Source organism: Triticum aestivum, chromosome 2A, assembly GCF_018294505.1.
Source record: "Triticum aestivum cultivar Chinese Spring chromosome 2A, IWGSC CS RefSeq v2.1, whole genome shotgun sequence".
NCBI lineage: Eukaryota > Viridiplantae > Streptophyta > Magnoliopsida > Poales > Poaceae > Triticum > Triticum aestivum.
Genome location: NC_057797.1, coordinates 89,704,113 through 89,728,871, shown reverse-complemented (window position 1 = coordinate 89,728,871; position 24,759 = coordinate 89,704,113).

Here is a 24,759-nt window from a genome sequence, read left to right as displayed (position 1 = left end):
TTGTAAAATAAGAGAGAATAGCCATAAGTATTGTGACATAATGTGAAGTAACAGCCCATAATGCAATAAATATAAAAGCATGATGCAAAATGGACATATCAACTCCCCCAAGCTTAGATCTCGCTTGTCCTCAAGCGAAAGCCGATAACAATAAATGTGTCCCCATGTTTAGAGGTAGGGGCATCGATAAAAATAAAATACGGACATGAGGGCATCATGATTATTCTCATAACGGCAACATACATAGATAGTGTCATATGATTACTTATGTTCAAGCGATGATCTATTCACAATGCAAAAGTATTAATCGGAAACCTTATTGAGAACCAACAAACTATAACCTCAGTCATTGAAGCAATTCCAATTTATCATAACATTAGAAAGAGTCTATGTCAGAGCTTAAAAAGCAAGTCCACATACTCAACTATCATCTAGTCTTTCGTAATTGCTAACACTCGCGCAATACTTGTGGTTACGGAGTTTTAATCGGACACAGAGAAAGATAGGGGCTTATAGTTTTGCCCCACAACCTTTTACCTCAAGGGTAATGTCAACAATAATAACTCATGCCCCCCTACATCCAATTAGTATATATCAGGTTCTTTCCAACATGCTGGGCTTGCCAAAGGATAAAATGAAAAAGGGAGAGCTAAAGATCACCATGACACTTGCATAAGGTAGAAGATAATAATAAAAGATAGGCCCTTCGTAGAGGGAAGTAGAGGTTGCCATGCGCTTTTATGGTTGGATGCACAAAATCTTAATGCGAAAGAACATCACTTTATATTGCCCCTTGTGATAATAATAAAAGATAGGCCCTTGTGATATGAAGCTTATTTCTCCCACACTAATCATACATATTTAGAGCAATTTTTATTGCTTTGCACCGATGACAACTTACTTGAAGGATCTTACTCAATCCATGGGTAGATATGGTGGACTTTCATGGCAAAACTGGTTTAAGGATATTTGGAAGCACAAGTAGTATCTCGGTGCTGAGAATTTGGCTAGCATGAGGGGGAAAGGCAAGCTCAACATGTTGGTTGATCCAAGACAACATACTTTATCTCAGATATAAGAAAACATAACCCATTACGTTGTCTTCCTTGTCCAACATCAACTCTTTAGCATGTCATATTTTGATGAGTGTTCCCAATCATAAAAAGATGTCAATAATAGTATATTTATATGTGAAACCTCTCTTTCCTTATTACTTCCTATTAATTGCAACAATGACCAAAGCTATGGCTGCCAACTCCCAACAACTTTTAATCATCACACTCTTTCTATGTGAAGTCATTACTATCAATAAGATTAATATGAACTTTTGTTTCTTCTTATTCTTTTTCTATTTTCTTTTATTTTATTTGGGATCATAGCAAGAAAATCAAGCCCTTGACTCAACACTAATCTTTATTATATAGCTCACGGACTCAATTACATAGAGAGATCATAAGGCATAACTCAAAACTAGATCATGCCATAAACTTTATTCTACTAGATCAAAATACTACTAATAGGATCAAACTAAGGAAAACGGTAAACATAGGAGTCATGATTGTGATACGATACCGAGGCACCTCCCCCAAGCTTGGCAGTTGCCAAGGGGAGTGCCCATACCCATGTGATTATGTCTCCTTTGTTGGTGAAGAAGGTGGGGTTGTTGATGACGGATAGTCGCACATCGAGCGTAGGAGGTCTTCTAACTTGCAGATAATGCCCTTGAGTGCGATGATATGCTCCTTCAACAAAATATTTTCACGTGTGAGATACTTATTTTGTATACGAGCCAACTCAATCATCTTGAAAGTTCGATTTCTGCAGGGGTAAGAAGATTATGATCCAGTTGAAGGGTGTCTTCTGTTGCTGGAACTTGGTCCTCCATGGATTTCTTGATCCCTTCATCCTTGTTGATCTCCGTAGGTTCTTCTCTCTTCAGCTCTATCTTCATTAGCCAAGCATCTTTGCCCTCATGGTTGGAGGAGGAGGGAGACGACATAGTGCCTGGCCTTGACAACCCTGACAGAAAACAGCTCGAAACAAAGACAGGAGATTTTTGCAGGATACGGGAGTCAAAACCCCCGAGAGATTATATAGTGAATTTTTACCGACCAAAATACGTATCATGCAAGAAAACAGAGTCCGGAAGGCACACGAGGAGCTCACGAGGTAGGGGGCACACCCAGGGGCATAGGGTGCGCCCTTCACCCTCGTGGGGCCCTCGTGTCCTTCCCGGACTGCTACTTAATTTTCTATTTTTCTAAATATTCCAAAACGGAGAAATATTGCCTTAAAATTGTTTTGGAGTCGGTTTACTTACCGTACCACATACCTATTACTTTTCGGAGTCTGAAACGTTCTGGAAAGTGTCCCTTATGCATTCCTCCGGGGTTACGGTTTCAATAATATTGGTTTCAATATTTATGGGATTACCTGAGATATAATGTTTAATTCTTTGACCGTTTACCACCTTTGGATTTGTGCCCTCGAAGTTGTTGATTTTTATGGCACCGGAACGATAGACCTCCTCGATAACATAGGGGCCTTCACATTTAGAGAGAAGTTTCCCTGCAAAAAATCTTAAACGAGAGTTGTATAGAAATACATAATCACCTACATTAAACTCACGCTTTTGTATCCTTTTGTCATGCCATCTTTTAACCTTTTCTTTAAACAACTTGGCATTTTCATAAGCTTGGGTTCTCCATTCATCAAGTGAGCTAATATCAAATAACCTCTTTTCACCGACAAGTTTAAAATCATAGTTGAGCTCTTTAATAGCCCAATATGCCTTATGTTCTAGTTCGAGAGGTAAGTGACATGTTTTTCCATATACCAGTTTATACGGAGACATACCCATAGGATTTTTATATGCAGTTATATAGGCCCATAATGCATCATCAAATTTCTTAGACCAATTCTTTCTAGATCTATTGATAGTCTTTTGCAAAATTAATTTGAGTTCTCTATTACTCAATTCTACTTGACCACTAGATTGGGGGTGATACGGAGATGCAATTCTATGATTGACGTCATATTTAGCAAGCATTTTACGGAAAGCACCATGAATAAAATGTGAACCACCATCAGTCATTAAATATCTAGGGACTCCAAACCTCAGAAAAATAACTTCTTTAAGCATTTTAATAGAAGTGTTATGATCAGCACTACTAGTTGGAATAGCTTCTACCCACTTAGTAACGTAATCAACAACAACTAAAATATGTGTATATCCATTAGAGGCAGGAAAAGGTCCCATATAATCAAAGCTCCAAACATCAAACGGTTCAATAACAAGTGAATAATTCATAGGCATTTCTTGACGTCTACTAATATTACCAATTCTTTGACATTCATCACAAGATAGGACAAACTTACGGGCATCCTTGAAGAGAGTAGGCCAATAAAAACCGGATTGCAAGACCTTATGTGCAGTTCTATCTCCCGCATGGTGTCCTCCATAAGTTTCGGAGTGGCACTTGCGTAGGATCAGTTCCTGTTCATGCTCAGGTACACAACGTCTAATAACACCATCTACTCCTTCTTTATAAAGATGTGGGTCATCCCAAGAGTAATGTCTCAAATCATAGAAGAACTTTTTCTTTTGTTGGTATTTGAAGCTAGGTGGTATGAATTTAGCAACAATGTAATTAGCATAATCAGCATACCAAGGAGTACTACGAGAAGTACTTATGACATTTAATTGTTCATCAGGAAAGCTATCATCAATAGGTAGTGGGTCATCAAGAACATTCTCTAACCTAGATAAGTTGTCTGCAACGGGGTTCTCAGCTCCTTTTCTACCAACAATATGCAAATCAAATTCTTGTAGCAAGAGAACCCATCTAATAAGTCTAGGTTTAGCATCTTTCTTCTCCATAAGATATTTAATAGTAGCATGATCAGTGTGGATAGTTACTTTAGAATCAACAATATAAGGTCTAAACTTATCACAAGCAAATACAACTGCTAAAAGTTCTTTCTCAGTAGTAGCATAATTTCTTTGAGCATTGTCTAGAGTCTTACTAGCATAATGAATAACATTTAATTTCTTATCAACTCTTTGCCCTAGAACAGCACCTACAGCATAATCGCTAGCATCACACATAATTTCAAAGGATAAATTCCAATCAGGTGGCTGAACAATAGGTGCAGAGACTAATGCTTTCTTAAGTATTTCAAATGCTTCTACATAATCATCATCAAAGACAAATGGTATATATTTTTGTAATAAATTAGTCAGAGGCCGAGAAATTTTGAGAAGTCCTTAATGAATCTCCTATAAAATCCGGCGTGACCAAGGAAACTTCTTATACCTTTGATGTCCTTGGGACATGGCATCCTTTCAATAGCATCAACCTTGGCTTTATCAACTTCAATACCTCTTTCAGAAACTTTATGCCCCAAGACAATACCTTCATTAACCATAAAGTGGCACTTTTCCCAATTCAAGACAAGATTAGTTTCTTCACATCTCTGCAAAACTCGATCAAGATTGCTCAAGCAATCATCAAAAGAAGATCCATAGACGGAAAAGTCGTCCATGAAAACCTCACAAATCTTTTCACAGAAGTCAGAGAATATAGCCATCATGCATCTTTGAAAGGTAGCAGGTGCATTACATAAACCAAAAGGCATATGTCTATAAGCAAAAGTACCAAAAGGGCATGTAAAAGTAGTCTTTGATTGATCTTTCATCGACACAGGTATTTGAGAGAAACCAGAATAACCATCTAGAAAGCAGTAATGTGTATGTTTGCATAATCTTTCTAGCATTTGATCGATAAAAGGTAAGGGGTAATGATCTTTCTTAGTAGCCTTATTTAATTTGCAGAAATCAATTACCATCATATAACCTGTAATAATTCTTTGTGGAATCAATTCATTTTTATCATTTGGAACAACAGTAATACCTCCCTTCTTAGGGACACAATGAACATGACTTACCCACTGACTATCAGCAACGGGATAAATTATACCTGCTTCCAGAAGCTTTAGTATTTCTTTTCTTACCACTTCTTTCATTTTAGGATTCAGACGTTGTTGAGGATCACGAACTGGTTTGGCATCTACTTCCAAGTTTATTTTATGTTGACATAGAGTGGGACTAATGCCCTTAAGATCATCAAGAGTATATCCAGTAGTAGCATGGTGCTTCTTCAGAGTTTTCAATAATCTTTCTTCTTCATGCTCTGAAAGGTTAGCACTAATAATAACAGGATATATCTTCTTTTCATCAAGATAAGCATATTTAAGATTATCAGGCAACGGTTTAAGCTCAAACACGGGATCACCCTTAGGTGGAGGAGGATCCCCTAGGATTTCAATAGGCAAATTGTGTTTCAGCATAGGTTCCTGTTTAAAGAATACTTCATCTATTTCCCTTCTTTCATTCATAAACATATCATTCTCATGGTCTAGCAAATATTGTTCTAAAGGATCATTAGGAGGTATGGCAATAGAAGCAAGACTAATAATTTCATCCTTACTAGGAAATTATTCTTCACGGTGTTGTTTACTAAATTTAGAGAAATTAAATTCATGAGTCATATCATCCAAGCCAATAGTAACAACATTCTTTTCGCAGTCTATCTTAGCATTAACAGTGTTTAAGAAGGGTCTACCAAATATAATGGGACAAAAGCTATCTTATGGGGAACCAAGAACAAGAAAATCAGAAGGATATTTAGTTTTCCCACACAAGACTTCAACATCTCTCACAATTCCCATTGGTGAAATAGTATCTCTATTAGCAAGTTTAATTGTGACATCAATATCTTCTAACTCAATAGGTGCAATGTCATGCATAATTTCGTTGTATAAGTCAATAGGTATTGCACTAGCACTAGCACCCATATCACATAAGCCATGATAACAATGATCTCCTATTTTAACAGAAATAACAGGCATACCTACCACAAGTCTAGTTTTATCTGTATGAGGGGGTTTAGCAATTCTAGCAGTTTCATCACAGAAATAAATAACATGCCCATCTATATTATCAGGCAAGAGATCTTTAACAATAGCAATATTAGGTTCAACTTTAACTTGCTCAGGAGGTGTATATGTTTTAATATTGCTTTTACGAACCACAGTTGAAGCTTTAGCATGATCCTTTATCCTAACAAGGAAAGGTGGTTTCTCAACATAACAAGTAGGAACAATAGGATCATTATAAGTGACAGTATTTTCTTCAATTTTAATAGGTGCAGCTACTTTTACTTCTATGGGAGGATGATATTTAAACCACTTCTCCTTAGGGAGATCAACATAAGTAGCAAAACATTCACAGAAAGAAGCTACTATCTCAGAATCAAGTCCATATTTAGTGCTAAACTTACAGAAAATATCGGTATCCATAAAAGATTTAACACAATCAAACCTAGGTGTCATACCTGACTCCTTACCATTGTCGAGGTCCCAATCTTCAGAGTTGCGTTTAATTCTATCCAATAAATCACATCTAAATCCAATAGTCTTCATCATAAAAGAGCCAGCACAAGAAGTATCGAGCATGGTGCGATTATTTTCAGAAAGCCGAGCATAAAAATTTTGAATAATCATTTCTCTTGAGAGCTCATGATTGGGGCATGAATATAACATTGATTTAAGCCTCCCCCAAGATTGAGCGATGCTTTCTCCATCGCGAGGCAAAAAATTATATATATAATTGCGGTCACGATGAACAAGATGCATAGGGTAATACTTTTGATGAAATTCCAATTTCAATCTTCTATAGTTCCATGATCTTGTATCATCACATAGCCTATACCATGCCAATGTGTCTCCCTTCAAAGATAAAGGGAAGACCTTCTTCTTAGCAACATCATCGAGTATACCTACAAGCTTAAATAATCCACAAACTTCATCCACATATATTAGGTGCTCATCAGGATGCTTTGTTACATCTCCTGTAAAAGGATTAGCTGGCAATTTTTCTATCATACTCGAAGGATACTCATAAGGAATTTCATTTTCATATTCATTTTCAATAGGTTCAGTAGGTTGAGGAGCAACTCTGTGCTCTACTAGTCGGGGTGAAGATACACCGAACAAGCCCCTCGGAGGATTACTTTCCATAGTAACAAGTGACAGTAAATTTCAGCATACTATATAAATTTTTCCTTACCAAATTCCACCTACCAAAGGCGCTTCACTCCCCGGCAACGGCGCCAGAAAAGAGTCTTGATGACCCACAAGTATAGGGGATCTATCATAGTCCTTTCGATAAGTAAGAGTGTCGAACCCAACGAGGAGCAGAAGGAAATGATAAACTGTTTTCAGCAAGGTATTCTCTACAAGTACTGAAATAAGTGGTAACAGATAGTTTTGTGATGAGATAATTTTTAACGAGCAACAAGTAACAAAAGTAAATAAAGTGCAGCAAGGTGTCCCAATCCTTTTTGTAGCAAAGGACAAGCCTGGACAAACTCTTATATAAGGAAAAGCGCTCCCGAGGACACATGGGAATATCGTCAAGCTAGTTTTCATCACGTTCATATGATTCGCATTTGGTACTTTGATAATTTGACATGTGGGTGGACCGGTGCTTGGGTGCTGTTCTTACTTGAAAAAGCATCCCACTTATGATTAACCTCTATTGCAAGCATCCGCAACTACAACAAAAGTATTAAGGTAAACCTAACCATAGCATGAAACATATGGATCCAAATCAGCCCCTTACGAAGCAACGCATAAACTAGGGTTTAATCTTCTGTCACTCTAGCAACCCATCATCTACTTATTACATCCCAATGCCTTCCTCTAGGCCCAAATAATGGTGAAGTGTTATGTAGTCGACGTTCACATAACACCACTAGAGGCTAGACAACATACATCTCATCAAAATATCGAACGAATACCAAATTCACATGACTACTAATAACAAGACTTCTCCCTTGTCCTCAGGAACAAACGTAACTACTCACAAAGCATATTCATGTTCATAATCAGAGGGTTAATAATATGCATAAAGGATCTGAACATATGATCTTCCACCAATTAAACCAACTAGCATCAACTACAAGGAGTAATTAACACTACTAGCAACCTACTAGCACCAATCCCGGACTTGGAGACAAGAATTGGATACAAGAGATGAACTAGGGTTTTGAGATGAGATGGTGCTGATGAAGATGTTGATGGAGATTGCCCTCTCCCGATAAGAGGAGCGTTGGTGATGACGATGGCGATGATTTCCCCCTCCGGGAGGGAAGTTTTCCCAGCAGAACAGCTCTGCTGGAGCTCTAGATTGAATCCGCCAAGGTTTCGCCTCGTGGCGGCGGAGTTTCGTCCCGAAAGGTTGCCTCTTATTTTTTTTCTTGACGAAAGACTTCATATAGGAGAAGATGGTCATCGGAGAGCCACCAGGGGGCCCACGAGGTAGGGGGCGCGCCCTAGGGGGGCACCCCCCACCCTCGTGAGAAGGGTGTGGCCCCCCTGGTCTTCATCTTTGGCGAGGATTTTTCATTATTTATTATAAGGTATTCCGTGGAGTTTCCGGACTTTTGGAGTTGTGCAGATTAGGTCTCTAATATTTTCTCCTTTTCCAGCCCAGAATTCCAGCTGCCGGCATTCTCCCTCCTTATGTAAACCTTGTAAAATAAGAGAGAATAGCCATAAGTATTGTGACATAATGTGAAGTAACAGCCCATAATGCAACAAATATCGATATAAAAGCATGATGCAAAATGGACGTATTAGGGGGCGCGCCCTAGGGGGGCAGGCGCACCCCCCACCCTTGTGGCTAGGGTGTGGGCCCCCTGGTCTTCATCTTTTGCAAGGATTTTTTATTATTTCTGAAAAGATGTTCCGTGAAGTTTCAGGTCATTCCGAGAACTTTTGTTTCTGCACATAAATAACACCATGGCAATTTTGCTAAAAACAGCGTCAGTCCGGGTTAGTTTCATTCAAATCATGCAAGTTAGAGTCCAAAACAAGGGCAAAAGTGTTTGGAAAAGTAGATACGACGGAGACGTATCAACTCCCCCAAGCTTAAACGTTTGCTTATCCTCAAGCAATTCAGTTGACAAACTGAAAGTGATAAAGAAAAACTTTTACAAACTCTGTTTGCTCTTGTTGTTGTAAATATGTAAAGCCAGCATTCAAGTTTTCAGCAAAGATTATGAACTAACCACATTCACAATAACGCATAGGCCTCATGTTTACTCATATCAATGGCATAATCAACTAGCGAGCAATAATAATAAATCTTGGATGACAACACTTCTTCAAAAACATCATAATATGATATAACAAGATGGTATCTCGCTAGCCCTTTCTGAGACCGCAAAACATAAATGCAGAGCACCTTTAAAGATCAAGGACTGACTAAACATTATAATTCATGGTAAAAGAGATCCAATCAAGTCATACTCAATTTAAACTAACAGTAATGAATGCAAATGACAGCGGTGCTCTCCAACTGGTGCTTTTTAATAAGAGGATGAAGACTCAACATGAAAGTAAATAGATAGGCCCTTCGTAGAGGGAAGCAGGGATTTGTAGAGGTGCCAAAGCTCGGTTTTGAAATAGAGGTGAATAATATTTTGAGCGGTATACTTTCATTGTCAACATAACAACCAAGAGATGGCAATATCTTCCATGCTACACACATTATAGGCGGTTCCCAAACAGAATGGTAGAGTTTATACTCCCCCTCCACCAACAAGCATCAATCCATGGCTTGCTCGAAACAACGAGTGCCTCCAACTAACAAGAGTCCCAGAGGGAGTTTTGTTTGCAATTATTTTGATTTGATTTGAGCATGGGACTGGGCATCCCGGTGACCAGCCATTTTCTCGTGAGTGAGGAGCGGAGTCCACTCCTCTTGAGAATAACCTGCCTAACATGGAAGATATAGGCAGCCCTAGTTGATACATGAGCTATTCGAGCATACAAAACAGGATATTTATTTGAAGGTTTAGAGTTTGGCACATACAAATTTACTTGGAACGGCAAGTAGATACCGTATATAGGTAGGTATGGTGGACTCATATGGAATAACTTTGGGGTTTATGGAGTTGGATGCACAAGCAGTATTCCCGCTTAGTACAGGTGAAGGCTGGAAAAAGACTGGGAAGCGACCAGCTAGAGAGCGACAACAGTCATGAACATGCATTAAAATTAATCAACACCGAATGCAAGCATGAGTAGGATATAATCCACCATGAACATAAATATCGTGAAGGCTATGTTGATTTTGTTTCAACTACATGCGTGAACACGTGCCAAGTCAAGTCACTTAAATCATTCAGAGGAGGATACCACCCTATCATACCACATCACAACCATTTTAATAGCATGTTGGCATGCAAGGTAAACCATTATAAGCTCCTAGCTAATTAAGCATGGCACAAGAAACTATGATCTCTTGTTGTCATTGCAAACATGTTTATTCATAATAGGCTGAATCAGGAACGATGAACTAATCATATTTACAAAAACAAAAGAGGTCGAGTTCATACCAGCTTTTCTCATCTCGGTCAGTCTGTCATATATCGTCATAATTGCCTTTCACTTGCATGACCGAACAATGTGAATGATAATAATAGTGTACATGCATTGGACTATGCTGGAATCTGCAAGCATTCAATAAACAGGAGAAGATGAGGAAATATGGGCTATTTTGTCAGATCAACAATAATGCATATAAGAGCCACTTCAACAATTTAATCATGGTCTTCTCCTATCGACCCCCAAAGAAAAGAAAAGAAATAAAACTATTTACACGGGAAAGCTCCCAACAAGCAAAAGAAGAACAGAAATCTTTTTGGGTTTTCTTTTTAATTACTACTACAAGCATGGAAAGTAAACTAACTAAAAGCTACAACTATTTTTTTGTTTTTCTTAAGGTTTATTAAACACACAAGAAGAAAGCATAAAAAGAAAATTAAACTAGCATGGATATTACAATGAAAAAGTATGAGCACCGACATCTAGCCATGAGTGTGTGAACATAAATGTAATGTTGGTGAGAAATACGTACTCCCCCAAGATTAGGCTTTTGGCCTAAGTTGGTCTAGGGCCACGGCTAGCCTGGCGGATATCCATAATAATAGTTGGGGTCATACTGTGAAGAAGAAGACTCTGATTGCCACTGGTTGGCAATCATCTCCGGATCCCAATGGTAATTAGACTGTCGTGGAGGATCAACTTGTGGTTCCGACTCTGGCTCTGTGGCTGATGTAGGGTTACGGTAGGCGTGAATAGCCTCTAAAGGAACAAGGTACTGGCCTGCAGATAAATCAAACAAGGAAGGAGCAGGCAGGGTAATAGTCTCAGGATGATGTTTATGGAAGAACAATTTGTATTTAAGTTCTCCTTCCCTATTCTTAATAATAAAGTCGTGTGCCACCATACTCTTATAATCTAAATAAACAGTGGGCAACAATTTTTCTTCCTTCTCATAATGCCTAATAGGTATGTTAAAATGTGCAGCTAGGCATGAAGCATAGATGCCTCCAAAGATGGGGCCCTTTGTACGGTTCAGACTTAACCGTTTAGCAATAATACCGCCCATACTAACAGAGTTATCACAGAATAAACCATGGAACAAAATAATAATATCAGGAACACTAGGGTTCCACAGTTTCCGCGACCAGCTAAGCAACGACTAGCAAATATTGCAAAGTAGCGTAAAACAGGAAAATGTATGCTAGTGATTCGTGCATCAGAAACCTTCCTCGTTTCCCCTACAGTGATGGTATCAATAAACCCATCCACATCGCCGCGATGTGGTTCCTCTATCGTGCCCTCGAAAGGGATCAAACAAACCCGACAAAAATCATAAAGTGACATCTCCTTATGCTCATCATATAAATAAAACTCCACCGTAGGTGGTGAGCTCCAAGCATGGAAATGAAAGTTTTGCACAAAGATATTGGTGAGTAAGAGATAATGTTCGCGTCGGTCGTGGAGGAAGGCGGTGAGGCCTGCATTCTCAGCCAATTCATAAAAATAATCATAAATCCCGGCTGCTCTCAAGAAATCATCGGAAGGCCATTCACACGGCTGAACCTCCATGGTGCGAGGCGGATTATATTTGGGCCTCTCTGCTTTTTCATTTTGTTTTTCCTTCGAGCTTCGGCTCGATGAGCCCCTCCAAATTCTCTTCATTATTTTCTGAAAAATTCTGAAATTTTTAGTAACTTCAAATAAAAGTGAGTTAAGCTCAACAAAATTGATAGCAACAACTCCTATAAGTGCCTAGAGACTATATCATGCATTAGAACTACTTGGGACCACATAAATTTGACATGAAAGCTCAAGAACAGGGTCACCTAAGCAGAACAAATTTGCAATGAATAAAGCACTAGAACAAAAACTAATTGGACCAATGGAGGAGTCACATACCAAGGAACAATCCCCCCCAAGCAGTTTTGTGAGAGGTGCTATGAGCAAGGAGATCGAAAATGGCAGCAAAATGAGCTTGAACTCGTGCTTGAGCTGGATATTCGTGTTTGTGGGAGGAAGAAGGAGTGTATGGGTGCAGGAATAAGTGGAGGAGAGCCACCATGGGCCCACGAGGCAGGGGGCATGCCCAGGGGGTAGGGCGCGCCCTCCACCCTCGTGGCCAGGTGGATGCCCCCCTGTTGTGTCCTCAGTTCCAACTATTCTCAAATATTCCAGAAAAAATCATATTTAAATTTCAGGGCATTTGGAGAACTTTTATTTTCGGGGTATTTTATATTGCACGGATAATTCAGATAACAGACAGAAAAATACTTATTTTTATTTTATTTAAAATGAATAACAGAAAGTAGAAAGAGGGTACAGAAGGTTGTGCCTTCTAGTTTCATCCATCTCATGCTCATCAAAAGGAATCCACTAACAAGGTTGATCAAGTCTTGTTAACGAACTCATTCCGAATAATATGGAACCAGAGAAATTTCAAATAACACTATGTTACCTCAATGGGGATATGCACATCCCCAATAATAAGAATATCGTATTTCTTCTTGACAGTAGGAAGAGGAAATTCAAAACCTCCAAATATAATTGATGGAATTTTTCCAATAGAGTTGATACTATGAACTTGAGGTTGTTTCCTCGAAAAGTGTACCATATGCTCATTACCATTAACATGAAAAGTGACATTGCCCTAAGTGCAATCAATAACAGCCCCTGTAGTATTCAAAAAGGGTCTTCCAAGAATAATAGACATACTATCGTCCTCGGGAATATCAAGAATAACAAAGTTCGTTAAAATAGTAATGTTTGCAACTACAACAGGCACATCCTCACAAATACCGACAGGTATAGCAGTTGATTTATCAGCCATTTGCAAAGATATTTCAGTAGGTGTCAACTTATTCAAATCAAGTGTACGATATAAAGAGAGAGGCATAACACTAACACCGGCTCCAAGATCACATAAAGCAGTTTTAACATAATTTCTTTTAATGGAGCATGGTATAGTTGGTACTCCTGGATCTCCAAGTTTCTTTGGTATTCCACCTTTAAAAGTATAATTAGCAAGCATGGTGGAAATTTTAGCTTCCGGTATCTTTCTTTTATTAGTAACAATTTCTTTCATGTACTTAGCATAAGGATTCATTTTGAGCATATCAGTTAATCACATACGCAAAAAGATAGGTCTAATCATTTCAGCAAAGCGCTCAAAATCCTCGTCATCCTTTTTCTTGGATGGTTTGGGAGGAGAAGGCATGGGTTTTTGAACCCATGGTTCTCTTTCTTTACCATGATTCCTAGCAACAAAGTCTTTCTTATCATAACGTTGATTCTTTGATTGTGGGTTATCAAGATCAACAACAGGTTCAATTTCTATATCATTATCATTACTAGGTTGAGCATCATCATGAACATTATCATTAACATTATCACTAGTTTCAGGTTCATTACTTGTCGGTGTACTGGAGTAGGGGTACCCTAGTACCCCGAACTTGTGCACGGGCAGTCGCAGCATCCCGCGGCAAGGCTTGCCGGGTGACCGCCAAGACCCTCCGTGGCTCCCTTGAAGACCATTCAAGAACAAAGTACTCAAACCAAGGCCCCGGCAAGAGGAGCTTGCCGGGAAGGCCAACCAAGGCCCCGGCAAGAGGAGCTTGCCGGGAAGGCCAACCAAGGCCCCGGCAAGAGGAGCTTGCCGGGAAGGCCAAGCCAGGCCCCGGCAAGAGGAGCTTGCTGGGAAGAGACAAGACCCCGGCAAGAGGAGCTTGCCGGGAAGGCCACTCAAGGCATACCAAGAAAGCTTGCCGCGACGCGCCCTGCGTCCCGGCAAGGCCCGGTGAGCGACAAGCTCCCAAACACGACAAGACGACGACCGCGGCAAGGAGCTTGCCGCGGGGAACCCCCACTTTGTGCCCGCGCTCCAGCACACCTGCTAACGTGTCGCTCTAGGACTCCCCCAAGCGCACGTGGCAGGAGGCTGTGCAGCTAGGGGTGCGCGGTGGCAAGCGGAGATGAAGAGAAGGCCATCGTGGCAAACGGTGGCGCTCCTAACGGTCACTTTTCGCACTGTTTAAGCAACTCAGACAGGCATTTAATGCCCTTGTCCCCTGCCGTCAGAGTTAGGTAGGGTGCACTGTATCCATAGTAGCGGTAGCTGCACCTACCGCATCCTTTTCCATTTTTACCCTTCTTGTCTACATTGCCCCCTGTCGGTGACCCCTTGAGAGTATAAAAGGAGGCCCAGGCGCAACATAGAAGGGGTTCAGCGAGTTTGGCCAGTTCGGCTCATTCAACACCAGGAACACTCTCACGCTCAGTCTAGCAGCGTCCGTCGCTCCTGAGCAAGAATTCAATACACACAAACAAGCAGCAGTAGGGTTTTACGCATCCGTGCGGCCCGAAGCTGGGTAAAAACCGCTCGCATGTACCGCCTCGATCCGCTCTTTGTGCGACCTCCGCCCCCCGCCGAACCGAAAGGGGCCCTGTCCCCATAGGTGTTGGTGGAATCAGCCTCCCCGACATCTCTGGCGCGCCAGGTAGGGGGCGTCGAGATCGTGCGAACCCGATCTGGCGTGCATGCGAGCTAAATCTTCATCGTCTTCACCGACATGCCACCGAAGAAGAAGGCTTCGGGGGCAACAGCCCCGTCTGCGTCGCTTCCACCACCTCCGGAGCAGGCGGACGGTGGAGTGGACGCCGACGGAAGAATGGACATCGACGAGGGTGCCCACAGCGCTGCCAAGTCCAAGGACAAGGCCGCACAGACCTCGGCGTCCATACGCCCACCGCGCCCATCTCAGGAAGGGCGGGACCAGCAGCGTCATAGCGTTCGCAGCACCATACGTCCGCTGGCCCAAGATCAAGCTGGTGGTTCGCGTGGCGTTCAAGACCAGCATGCACGCCAGCATGCTGGCCCCAGTGAGGTGCGGTCGCCTGGACGGGACACTGCTCCTTCTAACTTGGTTAGGAGTCCGAGCATGTCCCGCTCCTTGCACCGTTCACCTCTGCCGCCCACCACGCCGGCGGAAGCCTTGGCGCGGGCCCAGCTACTCCTGGATTATCCTCCGACGGCGGACAAGACCGACGAATGGAGGGCCACTATCCAGAGCCTCATCGGCTTCGCCAACGGCGACACTGCGCGGCAACCAAGCGCCTCGCTGCCGCGGCAGGACAGCCGGACGCGAGCCGATGGCAACAAGACCGGGGGAGGTGCGACTTCCATGCACTCTCCACTACGAAGGCCAAAGTCGCCGACTCGCCGGGTCCACCCCGACAGCGGCTCCACCGCGTCGTCGGACCCACGAGCTCGTCGTGACCAGCGCCAAGTTCTTCATGAACGACAACAAGAAGACGCTCGAACCCGCATCAAGCGCCAAAGAGAAGTGCGACGTCAATCCGACAAGCGCGCTGGGCCCTCTGTTGACATGCATGCGCCAGGGGAACCAGGCGATCTGCCGTACGCGGTAGGTTGTCCTGCATTCACCCGTGAGCTGCGGCAAGTCCAGTGGCCCAGCACAAAGAATTTCAAACCAGACGTACCAGAGAAGTACGATGGCAAGACGCATCCGTCAGAGTTTCTCAGCATCTACACCATCGCGGTGCAGGCTGCCGGGGGACGGGACGACAAGATCCTTGCCAACGACTTCCCGCTGGTACTCAAGCCCAATGTCAGATCTTGGCTCATGCACTTGCCGGACAACTCCATATCCTCCTGGGCTGATCTGTGCCATCAGTTTGTCGGCGCCTTTACAGGCGGCCACAAACCGCATGGCCAAGAAAGCGATCTTCATCTGCTCGCCCAGAAGGAAGGAGAGCCACTGCGCAAGTACATTCAGAGATTCAGCCGTGTACAACACAACATCCCAGACGTCCACCCCGCCGCGATCATTAGCACGTTCCATCAGAACGTGCGAAACCGAAGGATGAGGGAGGAGATGGCGATGTGTAAGATCAGAGATGTCAGTGAGCTTTATGCCCTGGCCGACAAGTGTGCACGCGCTGAAGAGGGGAGGAGGCTCCCCGGAGAGGATACAGGAGCAGGAGGATCTGACAGTGAGGATGCCGCCCCGGCAAAGAAAGGCCGGCGGCGGAACAACAGAAGGAGGAAGGGCAAGGAAGTGCTAGCTGTCGAGCAGACCGGCAACGGAGGTGGCGCCAAGGAAGCTAAAGCTAGTGGCTCCGACAAGGAGGCCCAGCCTGTGGCGGCCGCCGACAAGCAGGACGGCTCCGGCAAGCAGTATTGTAAGATCCACCGCACCAGGGGTCACGATCTCCAGAATTGCAAGAAGGTTGAGCAGCTCGTTGAGCTACAGAAAGCTGAGTACGAGCGGCGCGACAAGGAGAAGGCCCAGGAAGGTGCTGGTGGATCCGGCAAGAAACGTCTCGGCCGAGGAGGACGCCGTGGCAAGGCCAAGCAGCGGCAAGGAGACAGACCTGCCCGCGGCCGTGACAAGGATGAAGATGACGACGATGACGAAGACATGGATGATGACGAGGCCGACGAGCAGGAATTTCAGAAAGCCACAGAGGTCCTGTGCGTTGACGGTGGTGCTTCTCTGCATACTTCGCACCGCCAACTCAAGCAGTGGATGCGGGAAGTGAATGCAGCAGAGCCATCCATAGAGTCACGCAAGCCTCTGAAATGGTCCAGCACGCCTATCATCTTTGACATTGAGGATCACCCTGATCGCGTAACTGCGGTCGGGTGCTTGCCGATGTTGGTTTCACCAACTATCCGCAACCTCAAGGTCACGAAGATGCTAGTTGACGGCGGGGCCGGCTTGAATCTGATCTCCTCCGCGGTCCTTCAGAAACTCCAGATTCCTGACAGCGAGCTCGAGGAGACCGGCACATTCCAAGGAATCAGCCCGGGAAGAAGCAAGCCGAAGGGAAAGATCACGCTGCCGGTCACATTTGGCAGCGAGATGAACTTCAGAACTGAGAGGGTCACATTTGACGTTGCCGATTTTCCATTGCCCTACAATGGGATCCTTGGCCGTCCAGCGCTCGCCAAGTTTATGGCAGCCTCTCACTATGCATACAACATGCTCAAGATGCCAGGCCCGATAAGTGTCATCTCTGTCCCCGGCGACAAGAAGGATGCCCTTATCTGCGCCGACAAAATCTACCGGGAAGCAGCAGCCGCAGCTGATCACAACATACTTGCCGCTGAAGCTCCCGGTGGGAAGAAGAAGACGAAGTCTGGCAAGAGCTCTGATGCCCACTCCGGCAAGCGCACCTCTTCGGAGTGCTGCGCTACCGTCGAGGACGCACCATCGAGCTCCACCGGCAAGTGCAAGAAGACGATGGCAGCTCCACCCGAGACCAAGAAGGTGCCCGCCAAGAAGGACGGCACTGGTGGTACCTTCACCATCAGTGCCACGCTTGACCCCAAATAGGAAAGCGTGCTCGTTGCTTTCCTGCGGGCGAACGTCGACGTGTTTGCATGGCAACCGTCTGATATCCCCGGTGTTCCCAGGAAAGTAATCGAGCACCACCTTGCCGTCTGTCCTCATGCGCGGCCCGTCAAGCATAGAGTCAGGAAGCAAGCGGTGGAGCGCCAAGAGTTCATTGCAGAAGAGATCAGGAAATTGGAAGCAGCAGGCCTTGTCAGAGGAGTGCTCCATCCCACGTGGTTGGCCAATCCTGTAGTCGTGTGCAAGGCGAACGGGAAATGGAGGCTTTGTATAGACTTCACTGATGTCAATAAAGCTTGTCCCAAAGATCCATTTCCCTTGCCGCGCATTGACCAGATTGTTGACTCCACAGCTGGATGTGATTTGCTTTCATTTCTTGATGCATACTCAGGATACCATCAGATCTTCATGGCAGAAGAAGATGAGGAAAAAACCGCATTTATCACCCCTTGCGGCACATACTGTTTTATACGGATGCCCTTTGGGTTGAAGAATGCTGGTTCAACATTTGCAAGGGTAGTCCATGTCGCTTTTGAGACACAGATACACAGAAATGTGGAAGCCTACATGGATGATATAGTGGTCAAGAGCAAGGACAAGGCTACCCTGATCCAAGATTTAGAAGAAACTTTTGCAAATCTGCGCAAGATCAACCTCAAGCTCAACCCCGAGAAGTGCGTGTTTGGAGTCCCTTCCGGCAAGCTTCTCGGGTTCTTTGTGTCTCAGCAGGGAATTGAAGCCAACCCCGACAAGATCAAGGCCATCGAGCAGATTGAAGCACCGAAGCGCGTCAAGGATGTGCGAAGGCTTGCTGGTTGTGTGGCTGCTCTCAGCAGGTTTATCTCTAAGTCTGCTGAGCGCGCCCTGCCGTTTTTCAAAATATTGAAAAAGGCAGGTCCAATGAAATGGACTCCGAAAGCGGAGGCCGCGCTGCAAGACTTGAAGAGGTACCTGTCCTCCACTCCAATACTTGTCGCACCTAAGCCACAAGAGAAGTTGCTGATGTACCTAGCGGCAACCAATCAAGTAGTTAGTGCTGCGTTAGTAGCGGAGAGGGAGGCGGACGATGAGCTAGCAACCGCGGCAAGTGAATCCAGCGACAAGCAGGGGGCTTCTCCGACAAGCTCTGGTCCCGACAAAGATGAGTATGCGCAGACGTGCAAGGAGGTGCAGAAGAAGATGGTGTAGCGCCCAGTTTACTTTGTCAGCTCCCTTCTCCAGGGGGCTAGGTCGAGGTACTCTGGTGTGCAAAAATTGCTTTTCGGCCTTCTCATGGCCTCGAGAAAGCTGCGCCATTACTTCCAGGCACACAAGATCACAGTTGTCACTCGCTTTCCGCTGAAGAGGATACTGCAGAATCCAGAAGCGACAGGCAGGATTGTCGAGTGGGCATTGGAACTGTCAAGCTTTGGCCTCAAGTTTGAGAGCACTGCAACGATCCAAAGCAGGGCATTGGCAGAGTTCATAGCAGAGTGGACGCCAACTCCAGATGAAGAAATTCCAGAGACGAGCATCCCCGTCAAGGAGACAAACAAAGAGTGGCTGATGTATTTTGATGGTGCCTTCTCGCTGCAAGGCCCCGGTGCTGGCGTGCTGCTTATCGCACCCACCGGAGAGCACCTCAAGTACGTAGTCCAGATGCACTTTCCCAAGGAGCAAGCAACGAACAATACTGCAGAGTATGAGGGTTTGCTTGCCGGCCTCAGAATCGCAGCCGACCTTGGGATCAAGAAACTCATTGTAAGGGGTGACTCGCAGCTTGTCGTCCGCCAAGTGAATAAGAACTACCAGAGTCCATTGATGGAAGATTATGTTGATGAAGTGAGAAAGCTAGAAGCACACTTTGATGGCCTGCAAATGGAACACGTTCCGCGAGCTCAGAACGACATTGCTGATGGCCTGTCAAAGTGCGCTGCACTAAAGTTACTTGTGGAACCAGGGATCTTTGTGCTCAAGCTGACTCAACCATCCGTGACACCATCAACTGGGCAGAATAAGAAGAGGAAGTTGGTTTCTGGTGACTACTTTCCGGCAGAGCTTCTCGAAGCCGCCGCCAAGAAGGTCCCCAAGATCGACGCCAAGAGTGCTGAGGAGCAGTCTGCTCCGGCGAACCTCTTGGTTTGTTCCGTTGAAGCAAACGCTCCCGACAAGTTTCGCTCTGGCAAGCTTGCCGGGGAATATCACGCTCTAGCCGAACCGCAGGTTCTTGCCGTAGAAGCGGATGTTCCCGCAGCAACAGATACGCCTTTAGTCCTTGTTGTCGAGCCACAAGCTCCAGCATGGGCGCAGCAGATTGTCCATTTCCTTCAGACAGGAGAGCTTCCCGAAGAGCAAGAAGAAGCTGAAAGAGTAGCCCGGCAGTCAAGTATGTACAAGTTTGTCGACAACACACTGTACAGAATAAGACTCAACGGTGTGAAATTGAAGTGCATTCGCCGAGAAGATGGACAACAGCTGTTGGCAGAGATACATGGAGGCATATGTGGTCACCACATTGGCGCAAGAGCGCTTGTCGGCAAAGCATTCCGACAAGGCTTCTTCTGGCCAACAGCCCTCCAGGATGCAACTGCACAAGTAACCAAGTGTGAAGCGTGTCAGTTCCATTCCAAGCAGATACACCAGCCAGCTCAAGCTCTCCAGACGACCCCTTTATCCTGGCCATTTTCGGTCTGGGGGCTCGACATCCTCGGCCCCTTCCCCCGAGCTGTTGGGGGCTTTGAGTTCTTGTACGTTGCAATCGACAAGTTCACAAAGTGGCCGGAAGTGGAACCAGTGAGGAAGGTGACAGCACAGTCAGCAGTCAAGTTCTTCAGGTCGATTGTTTGCCGTTTCGGGGTTCCTAACAGGATCATCACCGACAACGGCACGCAATTTACGAGCCGCACCTTCATGCAGTTTGTCCAAGATCTTGGCGCCAAGATCTGCTTCGCTTCTGTTGCTCACCCGAGAAGCAACGGTCAAGCGGAGAGGGCAAATGCTGAAGTGCTGCGAGGCCTCAAGACCAGAACTTTCGACAGGCTGCACAAGTGCGGAAGAAACTGGATCGAGGAGCTGCCGGTGGTTCTTTGGTCGATCAGGACGACGCCAAATCGAGCCACTGGCCAGACACCCTTTGCTCTAGTCTATGGCGCAGAGGCAGTTCTCCCCACGGAACTCGTTTACGGGTCACCTCGAGTGCTCGCTTATGATGAGCTCGAGCAAGAGCAGCTGCGACAAGATGACGCGCTGCTCCTTGAGGAAGACCGTCTCCAGGCTGCTGTGCGAGCCGCTCGCTACCAGCAAGCTTTGTGTCGCTACCATAGCCGCAAAGTTAAAGCCAGGAGATTCGAGGAAGGCGACCTTGTTCTTCGGCGTGTTCAGTCCGCCAAGAATTCCAACAAGTTGACGCCGAAGTGGGAAGGCCCTTATCGGGTGAAACGAGTCACTAGGCCCGGCGTTGTCCGCCTTGAGACCGAAGATGGCATTCCGGTGAGCAACTCCTGGAACATTGAACATCTTCATAAGTTTTACCCGTAAGGCGCGGTTGCCGGAAGCTTTTCCGGCAACCACCTTTTGTACAAGTCTTGCTGCTGTTGCATGTAATCCTTTGTACAAAGCCGGGCGCAGACCCCGTGCACCAGTAAAGCTCATGTGCCCCGCACATCTTGTCAGTTTTTTTATGCTATAATCCTTTTTCGCATATGTTATCTGACACTTTGTGCAGCACTAGACCCCGGTAAGCAATAACGAGCCCAAGGCTCCATATCATTACTTTGTTTCTCTGTTTCTTTCTCAAAAGAAGGAAGGTTCCCTCGCCCACAAGGTTTACCGGGGGGGGGAGGAGAAGATAATGGTGTGGACCAGGCCGTTCAAGAAAGTTTCTCCTTGCCGGGAAGCAGACGACAAAAAAGCTAAGTTGCCAAAGCTTGAGCAATCATTTTTTTTAAGTTTTTGAGTTATTTTCCTTGAACGACCATGCTTTGTATGGAAAACCTGTGCGCGGAGGAACCAACTCGTAGCTAGTTGCGCCTTTACTTTGTTTCGAGTCCGCTCAACAACTTAAGTGAGCTACTAGCGCCCTTACTTTGCTTCGAGTCCGCTCAGCAACTTAAGTGAGCCGCTAGCGCCCTTACGTTGTTTCGAGTCCGCTCAACAACTTAAGTGAGCTGCAACTAGTTGCGACAAGGTTGCTTGTCGGTAGCAACCCCGCCAGCAGGCTGCTGAAGTTCTGCACTCGGCGCTCGCGGCAAGGGTACCTGCGCCGGCAAGTTTCCCTAGAAAGCGTAGGGCAGAGCCATAAAAAGCCAAGAGTCGAGTAAAGGAAGTAACACAGCAATTTTTTGCCTAAGATAGAGTTATATTACAAAAATAACTTGTCGCGCCTCTAATAAAGTGTTCCCATGACATGACTGGCAGCGACAAGAGAAGAAGAAAACAGACGGCGCCTGGGCCCCGGCGAGCCAGTATCGCTGGGGGCTGCGAGTGCCAAGAATCGTTCACGGCAAACCAGAGTTGCCGGGGGCTGCAATATCAGATAAGTCTTTCATCCCTCATCATGCATCCTCTTATGGACTGGGGAATGCGAAACCACGTTTCTTCCCGAAAACTACCGTGCTCCCTCAACTCTAGGCCCTGGGGCTCGTTCCCGGGGCCAAGTTTGGTCGTAGTCGCGGCAGCAAAGGGATGAAACGAGGAGACCGCACCCACCTCGTTCCCGCCTCCGTCAAAGGCGTGAGAAAGGTCGAGCGACGTGGGAAGGCGGCAGGGCTTGTTGCCGGGAGATGAAATGTCTGTCCGAGGGACACCAAGGGTTTGCTCCTTGACGTGGGTTCAACTCACGAGACAAATAACCCGGCAAGCATCCCCTTTTCATTAAAAAACATCCCACTCAGGTACAGCCCATAGAGGATGAAAAACATGAAAGAGAGGATTACAAGTTCTAGATACAGCTAAGGCCCGAAGGCTTACAAATTAAAAAGATAAGATGCCCGTAATCCCTTTCCTGTCCCTCTCTTCAGGAGGCAGGTCAAGGAGGCGAAAAGGGCAAAAGGAGTGCCTAGGCGAGCTACGGTGCCAGAAGACACCAAGAGAACACCCCGGGGGCCGTCCGAAGGCTGGACGGCGATGGCGGCGCCGGAAGCGGGGATCTAAGACGGAGCGGCAGGACGTCAGCACGCTGTCGAGGGCACCACGCCCTCGTACTCCGACCTGACGGCCTTGTCGCCAGCCCTCTTCCCCTTCCGCAGCCTCCCTACACCAGCCGCTCAAGGAGACGACCCCGGGGAGTTCAAGGAGCCGGCGACACGGATGATGGGGCCGCCGGTGCCGCGCGAAGCGGCGCCCGACGCCTAGTCAGACCCGCTACCCCGCCGCCCGCTACCCTCGTCGTCGCTGTCGCTCTCCTCCTCGTCACTCTCGCTCGAGGAGGAGCCTTCGCTGTCGGAGGAGCTGTCCACGCAGCACTTCGCCCGAGTGCCGAAGCACCCGAAGACCTTGACGGAGAGGAGATCGCCCTCCATCAACTTAAAATGGAGGGTAAACCCCTCCATCAAGCTGTGGATGCGGGCGAACGTCTTCCACCCTCGATTAAGATACATCACGTTAGGGGCTGGGAATACAACGCGGACTCGCGTGCCGCTGATCCCACAACCCCTCATGTGCAGTCTCAGTGTCTCGGGCGGATCCAACTCCATCGCGCGCGCAAACGGAGCTGGAAGACGAAGGCGACGACGAGGCGCCCGGCGCAGCCTGACGAAGAACTCGCAAGGGTCGTCCCCTATATGGACCGCCGTGGGGGGCGGAGCCACCGGCGGAGGTGAAGCTGACGCGCCGCCCCGTCCGCCTCTTCCCTGAGCGCCTCGACCTCGTCCTCGACCTCGTCCGCGACCTCGCCCCCTCCCTCTTCCCCTTATGGCTGGCTCTGCCACCACGGGCGCGGAAGATGGAGAGATGCGCTGTCTGGCGGCGACCCTCGCCGCCACCGATGAAGGGCCTGGGTTCCCTTTCTCCATGGCGAATGAGAGAAAGGGGAGCAGAAGCTGAAGAAAGGAGGAGATGAGAGAGTGCGGTTTCCTGTGCTCCCCTCCCGCTCTTTATAAAGGAGCGAGGTGGGGGCTCGGCCGCCCCGCTCAGCGAATCAAGGCACGGGAAGAGCAGGGAGTCGGGGCCATCCCGCTGCCTCTGCTCGCGACGGCCCAGTTTCCCACTTCCACCGTCCGCGACCCCAAGCGCATGGGAGCCGCATGGCGGAGATGCAGAACCAGGGCGACGGGTGAGGCGGCCTCACTCCGCCCCGTGATCGCGGGGAGTGGGTAACAGATAGAAAAATACTTATTTTTATTTTATTTAAAATGAATAACAGAAAGTAGAAAGAGGGTACAGAAGGTTGTGCCTTCTAGTTTCATCCATCTCATGCTCATCAAAAGGAATCCACTAACAAGGTTGATCAAGTCTTGTTAACGAACTCATTCCGAATAATATGGAACCAGAGAAATTTCAAATAACACTATGTTACCTCAATGGGGATATGCACATCCCCAATAATAAGAATATCGTATTTCTTCTTGACAGTAGGAAGAGGAAATTCAAAACCTCCAAATATAATTGATGGAATTTTTCCAATAGAGTTGATACTATGAACTTGAGGTTGTTTCCTCGAAAAGTGTACCATATGCTCATTACCATTAACATGAAAAGTGACATTGCCCTAAGTGCAATCAATAACAGCCCCTGCAGTATTCAAAAAGGGTCTTCCAAGAATAATAGACATACTATCGTCCTCGGGAATATCAAGAATAACAAAGTTCGTTAAAATAGTAATGTTTGCAACTACAGCAGGCACATCCTCACAAATACCGACAGGTATAGCAGTTGATTTATCAGCCATTTGCAAAGATATTTCAGTAGGTGTCAACTTATTCAAATCAAGTGTACGATATAAAGAGAGAGGCAT